Source organism: Alligator mississippiensis, chromosome 12, assembly GCF_030867095.1.
Source record: "Alligator mississippiensis isolate rAllMis1 chromosome 12, rAllMis1, whole genome shotgun sequence".
Taxonomy (NCBI): domain Eukaryota; kingdom Metazoa; phylum Chordata; order Crocodylia; family Alligatoridae; genus Alligator; species Alligator mississippiensis.
The window spans coordinates 36,405,043-36,419,675 of NC_081835.1; the positions used below are offsets into that span (position 1 = coordinate 36,405,043).

The window sequence follows — 14,633 nt, forward strand, 5'->3', positions numbered from 1 at the left end:
AAGATGTTGGGCATAAACTTTGTTATTAAAGATTTATTTCTATGCCAAAGCTTTCAAGTCTATGGATGGACATCTGTATAAAAAAGTAGAAATTAAGGGTTTTTGGTGAAAAATAGCCCTGGACCATGCACCAGGAAGTTGAAAGCCATATATGCCCACAGGTGTTGGACACATTCAGATGATGTGCCAGCTCTAGCCTGGACCTGGAGCTGACAATGAGCTGACTGTCAGCTCTAGCCTGGACCTGCCACACACTGAATTGCATGTGCCATAAAAATAAGCCAAAAAATATTTTCCATTGTAAGTAGGACATTTTTATGGCTGTGAGCATGGCAGAGAACGTCATACTGAAGAGAGTTGGGGCCAACACACAACCCTGCTGAACTCCACTGGTGACTGGGAATGATTCAGAGGACTCATAGTCATCCACAAGGCAAGTGAGTATGCCATTATAGAATTGCTGAACCATTGCAATGAATTTATCCAAGCAACCAAGTTTTGCCATTATCCTCCAAAGGCCCTCCCGACTGACTGTATCAAATGCTTTTATCAAATGAAAGTCATGTACATGTTGGAGTTCTGTTCCTGGCACTTCTCCTGAAGTTGATGAGCTGCAAACACCATGACTATGGTCCCGAGTCCTTTCCTGAAACCATGCCAACCCTCAGGCAAGATCTCTTGTTCAATATGTGGCACAGAGATTCAACAGAATTCTAGCAAGTATTTTACCAGCTATTGACAGCAAGGAGATGCCCTGATGGTGGCGGCCAGATTGTCTATTGCCTTTCCACTTGTACAAGTAGACAACGGATGCATCCTTGTACTTCTGAGGTATAGTTCCAGTCATGAGTGGGGAGTTTATTAGCACATGACTTCTCTGGAATACACACAAATACTACGTAGCACTGCACTGCGGAATCACCATGGCTTAAAAGGCTGTTGATTTTTCTGAGGCCCCGCCCAATGTACTATGTGGTAAATCAGAGCTTTTTGGCTTTACAGTAATATGTAATTTGTGCTATATATTGTTAGGGCAACATATGGATTTTGGATGTTGGGGGTAATGACATGGAATATGGGGGTGCTGAGTGTGCAGCTGAATGAAGGCTTTTTCCTGTGTCTCAGCAAAAAGCTGCTGGTCACAAAGCTGGATGATATATTAAAAGGTAACCTCAGCAAAAGCTAGTGGTCCCAAGGCTAGCAGATATATTAAAAGCAGCTAACTTAGCTAGCTTAGCTAAGTAAGCAAAATCTTAACAGGGGAGGTAGGGTGCAAAGTTCATAATGTGTTAAAAATAGAATAGCCCACCAACTAGTGTCAGGGGACAAAAGCAGAAATACAGCCTTGGAGATGGGGAAGTCAGCAAGAAAACCAGCAAGAACCAGCAAGAAACTGCAGGTGACCAAGAAAAGATAGGGGTCAAATTCTTACGCATGCGCTCTTAGCAGAGAAGCATGTAAATGAATGAAATGCATAGGCAATACCATGCTAAGGAAGCAAACAGTAAACAGAGGTGGAGCCTGAGAAGGGAGGACAAATGGGTGGAACCAGAGGTGGAACAAGGGAGTAGTAAATGTTAATATGTATGAACCAAGGTGTATAAGTGTTAAAAAGAACTGTTCAGGGCGGCTCCCCGGTTTGTTGTTTTTTTGGGAGCTAGTCCAAAGCTGTCTCCATTCTGAATAAAGCTGTTGCGAGCAATGTGTGCTGGTGCTTCCTCCCTGCTCTGCTCTGGCCAATGAGTACCAGGATCCATGGGCAATTGAATCGTCATCTTCCTAGCTGTTGGGCGCTGCATGGAGTCGGGGTCTAACATATATAAGTAGGTACAAAACTGCTGCTTAAAATTATGTTTATGAAATACCTGTGCTAAAACTTGCAGCAGTTAAAAAAAAAAAAAGATTTTTAAATTTCAACCATTATTCTCTGCTTCTATTTTGATGGATAAGGACCATACTACTATAAAGTCACAAGAAAAATAATGCAACTGTCAGAGTGGTGGTACCTATGGACCCTCACCTTTTTTTTTTTTTTTTTAAATCAGCTTATACTGGTTTGACCGGGCAAATGGGACGAGTGCAAATAACAAAAAATATCCCTGTTAGGGGGCATCTATGAGCCTGAAATTGGTGGAACCATGACTTGGACTCAGAAGAAGAAAAAAAAGACAGAGAGACCCCAAGGGGCTGCAACATCGTCTAAAGTATCAGGCCCCAAAATGGCAGAGCTACATAGTTCAGCTACAAGGGAAAATATGGCAGAGGAAAGGGAGACAAACTCAAAGCCCCCTAGGAAAAAGTAAGCGAGCAAAACCCCCTGAAACCTAAGGATTGGTATTGTTTTTAAAGCAAACAATTATGAACAAGAAGAAAAGACATCAGCATAAGAAAAACAAATACTAAAATGTATGGGTCTACCTGCAGGCTGTGAAAGCTGGCTGACGAGAAGCTGTTCAAACTCAGCCAAGCAGTTGAGGAACTAAGGAGCAGAGATGTATTTTATCCCCTCAATAGAAGGTAAAACCTAAAGAGAAGGGTCAGACCAGCCTATGCTGATATGGCTAAGAAAAAAAAAGATCTCCCAACGAATATGTCAGGGTACATCCAAATATAAGACTGCATGTGGGAAGGGCAAAACAAATGTTTCTCAAGGTTCCCTCTTCCTGGGCAATTCCATTCTGTACCCTTGGCATATATATCATAATTTTCACCTTTGTCAGTGTAAAAAGTTTTCTTTAAAAGCTTTACATTTGTATTACCTTAAGCCAGTATTCTGACTATGAAAACAATCTTGATTTCATAAGCTTAACTATAATAGAAACTAGGTCAGAACTGGTGCCTCACTCAACTAAACTAACTTGAATTAGAAACCAATTTAAATAACCAACTATATAGTACTTCATTCAACTGCCAAAAAAACCCCTTCAATTTTATAGTATTTCAACATTGTCAATAAAATGTTTAATTCATAACTTAATTTGTCAAGTTTTATGAGCTTTAAGTAAAAAAAAATAAAATTCTAGATCGAGTCTTTACAGAATTTCCCTTTAGGGCACTTTAAAATCTTAATATGGGCTGACAGAGTGCATTCAAAAATATTGGACCATGAATTCATCTTGAAAGACTCTCTCACATAAACATGAATGCATACAATTCCACTGTTAGGGGAAATAGTAATGCATGAATGCAGGTAGTATAGGATTGGACACTTTTTATAGATTTAACTTTCAACTCTAAGCCCAGCGCCAGTAAATGTTAAAAATGAAAGGACTTCTCATGAATTTAAACAATTGATACCTAGCTGTTCTATATTGCCATCATCAAATGTAATAAGCTAACAAAGCCCTAAGTCAGTGGTCACCAACCGGTTGATCCCGATCAACTAGTGGAGCCTCAGATGGTCAATCTCAGTCTGGGAGGGTTTAGCACATACATGCTCAGCCCCCCCAGACTGAGATAGACTGTCAGAGGCTCCGCCATTGGGAACAGTGGGACATACAAGTGGAGTGGCAGGGGCAGGATGGTGGCAGGACGCACGTGGCTGGGCTGAGCATCACCCCCTGCCACCAGGGCTGGGCCAGGTGAGTAGGGCATTCCCACTCTGCACCCTGCCGCCCTGCAGTGAGGGAGGGACAGGAGAGAGTGGGGCCCCAGCCGGGCTGAGGAGGGGTTGGAGCCTGGGCAACTCATCCAGGGGTACAAGGGGGCTTCCGCGGTGCACGCATCCTGGCAAAGGCCCAGGGGCCACATACCCTCCAGATCTGTGTGCAGGGCAGAGGCAGCTGCGGCAGCATGCTGGGCTTTGTGCTTGAGGCACAGACCAGGGGGACATGTCCTTCCCCGGGCCTCCACCAGGGTGCATGCAGGGTAGGAGCCTGGATGAGCCACCCAGGCTCCAACCCTTCCCCCAGCCTAGCAGGAGCCCCACTCACCCAGGGGCAGGGGGAATGGGGGCATAGGCAGCGGAAGGTGGGGCTAACAGGGCTTAGCCCTCCCCTTTACACAGAGCAGCAGTAATGATGCATGACAGCCTGGCTGTGGGCTTCTGGCAGCAGCAGCAGGGCTGGGGAGGGGCATGCAAGTGCAGCAGTGGGGGGGGGGGGGGGAGTAGAGCAGGGGCCCATCCTGCACCCACCCCAGCTGTGCAGGGTCTATCACTGCTCGCTGTTGTGGGGAGGCAAATCAAGGCCCCAGCAGTGAGTGAGGGAGGGGGACAGCAGAGGCCTGGGGGGCACATGCCTCCACTTGTCCCACCACTTGGCCCAGCCATGCCCACTCCCCCTAGGCCCTGCTCCTGCCTGTTGCTCGGCTCCCTCCCTCACTGCTGGGGACCTGATTTGCCCACCTGTCCACATGGTCCTTTCCTTTCCCCCCAACCCTTTCCCCATGGACTTACCTGCTGGGGGGTATGCACCCAAATATTTTTTCCTCCCTCTTCCTTGATCTGGTCCCTCCCCTCTTCCCTGCCCACAGATTTCCCTGCGGGGGGGTGGGTGGAGGGTCAGAAAGCAGGGTAGATCCTAGGTTGCTTTTTAATTCAAAAAGTGATCTCCTACCCAAAAAGATTAGAGACCACTACCCTAAGTGAAACAATCTGGTCTTGCATCTATTTTACAACCCCCACACCTTTGCATGCTTATGCTACTGCCATTCCACACACTTCTTCCCAAGAGTCTCACCATTTTGGCTGACACTGAAACTTTTCTTATAATGACATGGGGTTTGCAAAAGGCTAGGACAGGCATGCAATTATTTGGGCTGAAGGGCCACTTAAGGACTTTGTGAGAGCTGCTGTGGTCTATGACAGGGGGGCAGCAATGCTGACCTGGCGTGGCATGACAAAGTGCAACGGGAGCAAAGAGTGGGAGGCAGCAACTGATCCTATCTGGCCCTGGGCCATTCCACCCCACACCAATTACAGCGGCGCTGGATGGAACAGGAAGGCAGGGTCTCCATGAAAACTGGCCTGGGACCCCCACAAGCAGGGAATGCTCGGCCAAGCAGATGGGATGGGGCCATTAGCAGGCGAGCAGCAGTGTCCAGAAGAGGGAAAAGTGGGCAGAGCTAGGATCGCAGGGCAGTGACAGCACAGGGGCAATGCCCAGGGCAGAGCCATGACCCGCTCCCTGCACATCCCTGCAATAGGCACCAGTTCTGTGGGTAGGGACACATGGGGAGCATAATCACAGCTCGACCCCAGGCTTGTGGGCCATGGCCACATGCTTTCACCACCCTGTGATCCTGGCCCTGGCCTTGGCCCCAACCAGCCTGTCCCACTCTGCGCCCACCCTCCACACCCCCAGACACTCCTCTTGCCTGTCCGCTCCATCCACCACTCCCAGTGGTGGGTGTGGGGTACATGGGCTGGAGTGCCTGGGCAGTGGGGCCAGGTCCAGCAGCAGAGACACTGGCAGTGGCAGCCAGGTAGTGCTAGCCAGTGCCACGAAGGCTGCTAGGAAGCGGAGTCCAGCTGCTGCGCTGCCCTCACCCCACCACACACCTGGGGTTGGCAGGACTGGTCGCATATACCAGGGTCTGGGCCAGGCGGGGCTGATGGACCCTCTGTGGGCTGGACAGAATCCCTTGGCAAGCCAGATCTGGTCTGCAGGCCATATTTTGCTCACCCCTGGGTGAGATGCTTTCCCCCCCCGGTTGGCTGCATCTCTTGCCTCTCACTTCTCTGGTGCCTAGTGAAGAGCAGCTAATCACATCTGCTGCAGAAATCAGGTAGAACTGCTCCTCTCATAAGCACAAAGTTTTGGACACAGGAGTGGGGGAAAAGTGGTAAAATTGCTTCCCTTTGCCTTCTACTCTTCTGTCTTTTAACAGGCACAGAAAATGGAAAATGAAGTAAAGGCTTTCTGTGGTCAGGTGCCCTCTTGCCCCCCCCGCCCTGGCCCGAGGCCTGGAAAGGTAAGAAAGATGACCCCACAACAGATGTCCCCTAGCCAAGCCTGAGACTGATGCAGTAAGGAATTCCTGAACCTTTAGCAGAATCAGAGTTGAGCAGGAAGGACAGAGAACTACCATGTTTACCCTAATCAAAGACAAACTTGAATTTAAGATGACCCTCATCCCCACAACAATTAGAATCTATACATGGAAAGTTTATAAATTTGTTTTAATTTTCTACATATAGAATCTTTCCCCACTGCAGCAGGGGCAGGTAGTGGGGGAGATGGTAGGTGGGGCAGGGAGTAGAGGTCAGGCAGTTGGGAGGCAGTAGGAGGGCAAGAAGTAGGAGAGGCAATAAGGGAGCCAGTACAGGAGGGGTTGGGGGGCCAAGCAGCTTGACCCTCCCAACTGCCCTCTCACATATCTTGCTCTCTGCCACCTGTCCCTCCCACCACTTGCCCCGCAACATACTTACTCCTCTCCCACAACCTCTGCCCCCCTCCAATTCCACCTGCCATTTACACCTTGGCTTCAGCCCTGGGTTGGACCATGTTTGAAATCCAGCCCCACAGCATGGTAGAAAATGGTATTTAGAGGTTTGCTTTTGGGAATTGACTTGTAGGTAAAGTAGATGCGTATAAAACTAGCCAATTGCCTGAGAAAGATGATGGTGGGGGGGAGTGGGCAGGGAGAGTGCCCCATGCTCCCCCTCCCCCACCCCCCCAGGCCCGTGCCCCCCCTTCCCTTTTGTTGCTTGGGGTTCAGGCCCACACCCTGCACTTCCCTGCTGCAGGGACAGGGGGAGGGGAGAAGCGGGCATAGACCTGATGTGGGGTGTGGGAGATAACCAAGCCCCAGTGTGGGGAGAAGCTGGCCTGCCACGGCGGTGGTGGGGGGGTGGGGAGTAGCGAGCCTGGGCCAATGCGGCAGCAGCAGGGTGTGGAAGCAAAGGATGGCTAACACCTCAAGGGGGGAAGAGAGAAATTCCTTAGATAAGAGGAAGATGACCATTAAACTGTCTTGAAGGACACAAGACAGATAGCCCCAAGGCAGGAAAAGCTAGTTTAGGCAACCCTTTGTCTTGAATCTATAAAAGGTTAATTGCCCTGGATGTAAAGTAGAGAGGCCACAGCAGAAATCTTCCTGTAAGGGTCTCTCTCCGATAGCTATCGAAATAAAGTTTCTACCTGACCTGATTCCAAATTCTACAGCGTTTTTTTCCCACGACAATTAAATGGTGCCGTGACTCGGATCCACAGCCAATGACGTGTTCGGAGGACCATGAGCCATTCCCCGCCAAACCCCGGCACCACCAATAAAGGTAAGAGACCTTTTAAATCTCTCTTGGGGTGTCAGAGGAGGACTGCTCATAGGCTCCCTGCTCGCATTGGGTAGCTGGATTCGAACCTTTGTTACAGGTCAGTGTAGAACCAAGACCGGTCATACTAATCTGGTAAATTCTGTCTGTCTCTGGAAAGCGCGCATAACTGGTAGGGAGAATCTGTCTGTTGCACAAGCACTTGCATCCAGCACAACACTGGGCTTTAGGAAGTCTGAGTGGGTGATGGGAATAAGATTGTGACCCTGATTGAATGGTGATTTGGAATTGGGCCAGGGCAAATTTTGAAACCACGTGCAGCCGCCCCGAGGCATACGCGAGCCTGGTTTGGGCGATGACCGGTGCAACTCGAATGCAAGGGTGCGTGGTGAAAGAATAGTCACTGGGAGCCAAGGTTGAGAGACAAGATCAACCCTTCCCTCCTCCCCAGTGAACTTTTCACTGGTCCCTCACCCTCTTGTTTTGCTCTGTGTCTTGTGTTCCCCCCCCTCCATTCATGAGCCACTATAGATCCACTGCCTGACGGTATGTAGCCTCGGTCATCAGACGGGCCTATGAGCAGGTTTCTGTGACTTTAGCGGACTCCTTTTGTTGTTCCCCCCCCACCCTTATTCTACCATGTAAATAAACAGTCTGTTTATGAGCCACTGCCAAATCCAGAACTCACCTCGGCAGCATTGCGGGCTGAAGTTCGGATTGGCACGGACTTCCTCAATAAGCCATTCCCTTGTTTTGTCTTTCCCCGTGTGATTGTGAAATGGGTACAGGACAGTCAAAGCAAGTGCCTGTCCCCTCTAAGGGAACTCCGGTGTACTATATGTACACACATTATTCTCCCGAGACTTGCAAGTACCTGGATAAATGGTACTGGTATACCAGGGATGATCCTTCCAAGCAGTTCCCTGAGGAAGGCACAATCAATCTAGATAAAATAGTGCACTTAAGAGGAACGTTAGAGTCCCGTGGAACCAAAACTCCTCAATGCCAGTGGAACGCATTTTTCGATTGGTACGAAGAGATGTCAAAAAGGCGCACTGAGTATCAGACCAAGAGCTTGAAAGACTCACAGGAAAAATTTAAACAACAATTAAAGGAAACACAGGAGAAATTGGCCACTCCCCTAAATTCAAACTGCAGTCCATTATACCCAGTATTGAAAGGGGTACCCCCACTAACTGAACCTCCGGAAGACGTATTAGACTTTTGTATCAATCCAGCCTTAGTTGAAAATCCGGCCGCATCTGAACAATAAAACAAACCAAGGCCGTCAGCTCCCCCTCCAGGTTATTTTCCACCTTCCTCCATCTCAGAACCACTGCCACATCCCAGCACCTCAACGCCCTGGCAAGTCATTGAGCACACTCCAACTTCAGTTAACCTGAAAAAGGTATTGGGCAAGGAGAACTACGAAACTCCCGATGCCCACCACGCCTAAAATACCCTACAATCTCAGGAGTAGCATCCGTAGTGGCCAGGAAGCCTTCCAGGCCCCGCTCTGACAAATGCTGGGTGTAGGTCAACAGCGGGGAACGATAGTAACTGTACATGCTCCCTGGAGCGCTACTGATCTGTTTAATTTAGTACAGAGATTCCCTAAGATTTGAGATGACCCTGTAAGATTCCAGGAAGAACTTCAAGTAGTAATTGACTGTTATAACCCCACACGGGCTGATATGAACCAACTTTTACGTGCTGCATTACCCCGTAAAACCTTACAATGTGTGTTAGAAAAGGCTAAATGGCCAGCACAGGATCCCAGCACTGGACCAGAGTTGGGGCTCAGTAGGAAAGACCTTTTAAAAGCTGTCCTTGAAGTTTGCCCCAAAAAGACTGATTGGACCAAAATTAATGCTTGTAAAAAGACAAAGGATGAAAACCCAGCTGACTTTCTGGAAAAACTTAAAAATTGTTTTGATTGCCATTCAGGCATGACTAATGCTGCTGAAAATGCCCAACAGGCTGTAGTTGCAGCTTTTGTTCAAGGACTCCAACCAAAAATTTCAGAAGGAATTCGAACTGTGCTCATAGGCTGGGAAGCCAAAACTTTAGAGGAGGTTTTGGCAGTCACGCAACATTTTTTCCATAAGGCAGAAAGACTTAAGGATAGCTATGAAACTAGATTGATGGCCCTCCAGATTCAGCAACTTCAAGCCGGTAGGGGCGGACAACAAGGAAGGGGAAGGGGAAAAGGACTGGGAATGCCAAACAGAGGACAGGGTAAGGGCATAGGCCAGGCTATGAACCTCTCCAAGTATGGCACTCAATGTAATTATTGCAAACAAGAGGGTCATTGGAAGTCAGTGTGCCCAAATCGACCCGGACGTATACCTAAGTACCGAGCACCACAAGGGTCCCAAGAATATTTTTCTGATTGAGTTTTCACTGCACCAGCTGAACTTCAGAATATTCCTCCTTTCCCTACCCAAGCATAGGACAGCCTGAGGGATGACATCATCGCCCCACTTATTTCATTTGACCAATCTGGTCCTTTTCTTAATTGTTCTGTAAACAGCAGGATTATATCTTGCCTGGTAGACACAGGAGCTTCCCTCTCTACTTTAAAAGCCTCTGATTTCTCTAACATACCTCTTTCTGAAAAAATTGTTAATGCTGTCGGCATTAGCGGACACCCTATACCCCACCCTGTTTCCAAACCCCTTTCTGTCTCTATCGGTCCCATTTCTGAGACACATGCCTTTTTGCTTAGCCCCTCTACCCCTGTAAATCTTTTGGGAAAGGATTTGTTGTGTAAATTGGGCTGTGTCATCTACTGCTCCCCAGATGGCATATACCTAGAAGTGCCGGAACCAAGGGAGGCTGAGTTTTTGGCTCTGTTACAAGAACAACTGGAGGATGATTTTGAAGCTGATGCTTCCTCGTTGCAACAGGAACTGTTGGCTCAAGTCCCTTCACAACTTTGGTCTACTCACGCCAATGACGTGGGCCACATGCTCAGTGCAGAGCCTGTGCACATCACTCTCAATCCTGCCAAACCTCTCCCTTGTGTTCCGCAATACCCTATTTCTAAAGAAGCCGAGGAGGGCATTCAACCTGTCATTACTTCCCTCCTTGAACAAGGGATCATCATCTCGACCCATAGCCCATGCAACACTCCTATCCTTCCTGTTAAAAAACCCGGTCGAGATACTTATCACTTTGTACAAGACCTTCGTGCTGTCAATGCTGCAGTCCTACCTACTTTCCCTGTTGTTCCCAACCCAGCCACTATACTATCCTGTATTCCTGATACTGCTACTCACTTTACTGTAATAGACCTCTGTTCTGCCTTCTTTTCTATTCCTATTCACCCTGATAGTCAGTTTTTGTTTGCTTTCACTTACCAAGGTCTTCAGTACACCTGGACTCGACTTCCACAAGGGTATACTGAAAGTCCCACCTTGTTTTCCCAGATCCTCAAAAAGGATTTAGATACTATAGAATTCAAGGGGGGCTCCACGCTAATCCAGTATGTGGACAATCTTATGCTGGCTTCACTTTCTCTGGAAGCATGTAAACAGGATTCCCTCACCCTACTCACTGCCCTGGCCTCTCAGGGACACAAGGCCTACAAAGCCAAGCTGCAATTATGCCAACCCAGAGTTCATTATTTAGGACATGATATTTCAGCAGGACAAAGACATCTGTCCAAATCCCGAATTAACGCCATCCTCCAAGTCCCTAAACCAACTACCTGAAAACAAATGAGAGGATTTTTAGGGATGGCTGGGTATTGCAGGCAATGGATTATGGGTTATGCCTCCATCGTCAAACCCCTACAGGCCCTTACCCTTGATTCTACTCCCAAACCACTACCTTGGCTTCCAGAAGCCGAACAAGCCTTTATTCAGACCAAGCAAGCCCTCGCCAGAGCACCCGCTTTAGGACTTCCTGATTACAAGAAACCCTTTACCCTGTATTGCGATGAACGAGATGGCATTCCCTAGGGGTGCTCACTCAGCTTCACGGTGACAAGCAACGCCCCATTGCCTATTATAGCTCTGCCTTAGACCCTGTTGCAGCAGGACTTCCACCCTGTCTCCGATCTGTAGCTGCTGCTGCCCTGCTTGTTGAAAAGGCCGATTCCTTGGTTCTTGGACACCCATTAACTGTTGCTGTTCCCCATGCTGTTATGGCCCTGCTCCTGAAAGGTAAAACACAATATATTTCTAACTCCCGACTTACCAAATATGAAAAACTACTTCTTTCAGCTGCCAATGTAACTTTAACACACTGCTCTATCCTGAATCCTGCTTCCCTACTTCCTACCCCATCAGACGGAGAACCTCATGATTGCTTAACTGTAACTACCCAGCTTTTGACTCCTCGTGTCGATCTTAAAGATACACCACTACAGAACCCAGATCTCCTACTATATGTAGATGGCTCCTGTCTGTAATCAACACCAAGTTTTAGAAGCTTACCAGTTGCCTCATGCCCACTCTGCTCAAGTGGCTGAACTGGTAGCTCTCACTCGAGCATGTACCTTGGCTAAGGGTCAATCTGCCACCATCTACACTGATTCCAGATATGCCTTTGGTGTTGTACATGACTTTGGTCAACTTTAAAAACAAAGAGGATTCCTTACTTCGGCTGGGACTCAGATTAGTAATGGTTCTTATGTCGATGCTCTTTTGCATGCTCTCCTATTGCCTTCTGCTATTGCTTTGTTAAATGTAAAGCCCATGAAATCCCTAATGATGATGTCACACGCAGAAATGCCCTAGCTGACCATGCAGCTAGGAATGTGGCCCTTTCTGGCCCTCAGGCTCCTAATGATATTTTTCTTTGCCTTTTAGCAGACCAGTCTCTGTTGGCCAATCTCTCCGACTTGGCCCTGCTCCAAGACCAGGCTCCAAAATTTGAAAAAGATGACTGGCTGCACAAAGGATGTCAGTTGCATACTGACACCTTGTGGAGCTCCCCGGACGGCCGCCTGGTAGCGCCCAAGGATTTGCTACCTTACCTTGCTTGTCTGGCTCACTCGGTGGCCCATACAAGCAAAGGGGGGATGATTGCGACAGCACAGCGTGATTGGTTTGCCCCAAATTTTCCCTCTATGGCACAGCAGTACTGTAGCACTTGTCCCATTTGTCTTGCCCATAACATCGGTCAGGTTAAAACTAGACAAGCAGCGCACCCCACACCATGGGGACCTTTCGTAAATTTGCAAATGGACTTTGTTCAAATGCCAAAATGTTGTTCTTTCGAATATATTCTTGTCATTATTGATATGTACTCTGGTTGGGTAGAAGCTTATCCTCGTAAACATGCAGACTCCACCACTGTAGCAAAGAAACTTTTGAAAGAATTCATCCCCAGATTTGGCCTGCCACTCACGCTAGACAGCGACCGAGGAACACACTTTACAGGGCAGATTGTTAGAAACATCTGTAAGGCCCTGAACATACACCAGCACCTGCACTGTGCCTCCCATCCCCAATCCAGTGGCACAGTAGAGCGAAAAAACTCTGACTTAAAAACACGCCTGTCTAAAATTTGTGCTGAAACTAACTTGAAATGGCCAGATGCATTGCCACTGGCACTCATGCACATTAGAAACACTGCCAACAGAAAACATGGACTGTCCCCGCATGAAATTCTCATGGCACGTCCCATGAGAATGGCCACTACACCACCCCCATTTCCTCATCAGACTAATCTGCAGTTGGATGATGAAACTGTTTTAAATTACTGTAAGGCACTAATGAAATGTGTCAGATCTATTCATTCACAGGTTCAGGAAGCGCTGCCACCCGCTGCAGACATCCCGTGCCATTCGCTTGAGACTGGAAACTGGGTATATATCAAGGTTCAATGAAAAAACTCACTCCAACCCAGATGGAAGGGTCCCTTCCAGGTGCTCCTAACCACTAAAACTGCCGTTCGTTGCCATGGACACCAGACGTGGACTCACGCCTCGCACTGTAAAAAGGTTTCATCTCCATTGGACCCCGAAGCAGCTGAATTCCAACCGGACAGAAAGACTCCACAAGCTGGTAGTGAGCTCAGTGCCTGCCAGCAGAAGAATTCAGGACCAGTGGTGAGCATAGCGCCCGCTGACGAAGAGGATTTACCACTACAGAGTGAAGAAGATGTGCCCCCACGACACCACTATGCCCTCTGGGAAAGGAAAAAGGCCTCCACCTAGTTCCCGGTTCCCGAGATGGGATTGGTTGGTCGTGACTTGGATAATTCTTAGTTTGCTTGTTTGGATCGTCCTACACGAATCTACGGACTCAGTAACTGAAGAAAACATGATAAACAACTTAATATTGCAGAATAGATCAAGAAGGTCACTATTTCATCACCAAAATATTTTCCTCCAATTATCTTACCAATTTGCAAAGGACTTAAATGTTTCTCAATGTTGGGTATGCAGTCATGGCCCTATTCATTCTACCGGGGGAATAACCATGATATCAACCCCTTTAAACGCCACACAAATGTCGGCCCCTTACTATTCAGATTTTAAAGGAAATGAAACCTGGCAGGATATAAAATGTAACCGATTTGATTATATACAGTTAGCCTATGCCACCCTGGGAAAATTTTGTTGGACCTGTAACGGATCTGAATTTTCAGTTGGAATCAGTAAATGTGAGACAGAATTTAAGATAAATGGGGCGCGGTTCTCTAATGGTTCCTGCATATCTAATTATACTCCCAAACAAAGTGAATTTTCAGGTTGTTATACACAATGGATGATGAGACCATGCTGTAATGATAGCCACGGGTTTACTGCACTGGCTAGCCATTATTTCACATGTGGAGACAAGGCCTATAATCACCTTCCTTCCAGATGGGAAGGAACATGCTATGTCTCTGCAATATATCCTGCTATTGCTGTTAGATCTTACTTGCCAAAAGAAAAGATTCGCAACATGCAGGAAATTACAGAAACTCAGAGATTTTGGGGAATCATGTTTCCCAACTATGGCGCAGGCTTGGCCATGTCTAAAATAAAGAAAGTTGCAGCATCCCTAGAGAAGATAGCTAATGCTACTGCTGTTGGTCTTCACAAAATAAATAATGAAATGAAGGAAATAAGACAGATGACTTTACAAAACAGACTTGCTTTAGATTACATGTTAGCCAGCAAAGGAGGAGTCTGTGCTTTAATTGGTAAAGAATGCTGTACTTACATCCCTGATAATTCCGAAAAAATACAAGACTTGGCTGAACATATTCAAAAGGAAGCAGCCAAATTACATGAGCCAGACGACTGGAATTTAAGTTCATGGTTTAGGTCCCTTTTTGGCTCCTTAGGATCCACCATTATTCATGGATTATTGATATTTTTTATTATTATTGTCCTGATATGTGTAATTTTCATGCTCGTACGCTGTCGTCTAAGCTACATATCTGAGCAAACCCAACCAGGGAATAAATTAATGTTCCT

At 47.3% G+C, this 14,633-nt stretch overlaps 1 protein-coding gene across 2 annotated transcripts in view; it reads right to left on the reverse strand.

The window, feature by feature from the left end:
* The window catches only part of IARS1 (isoleucyl-tRNA synthetase 1), a 261,597-nt gene that overhangs the window by 95,107 nt on the left and 151,857 nt on the right, over nucleotides 1-14,633 (reverse strand). The window lies entirely within an intron of this gene.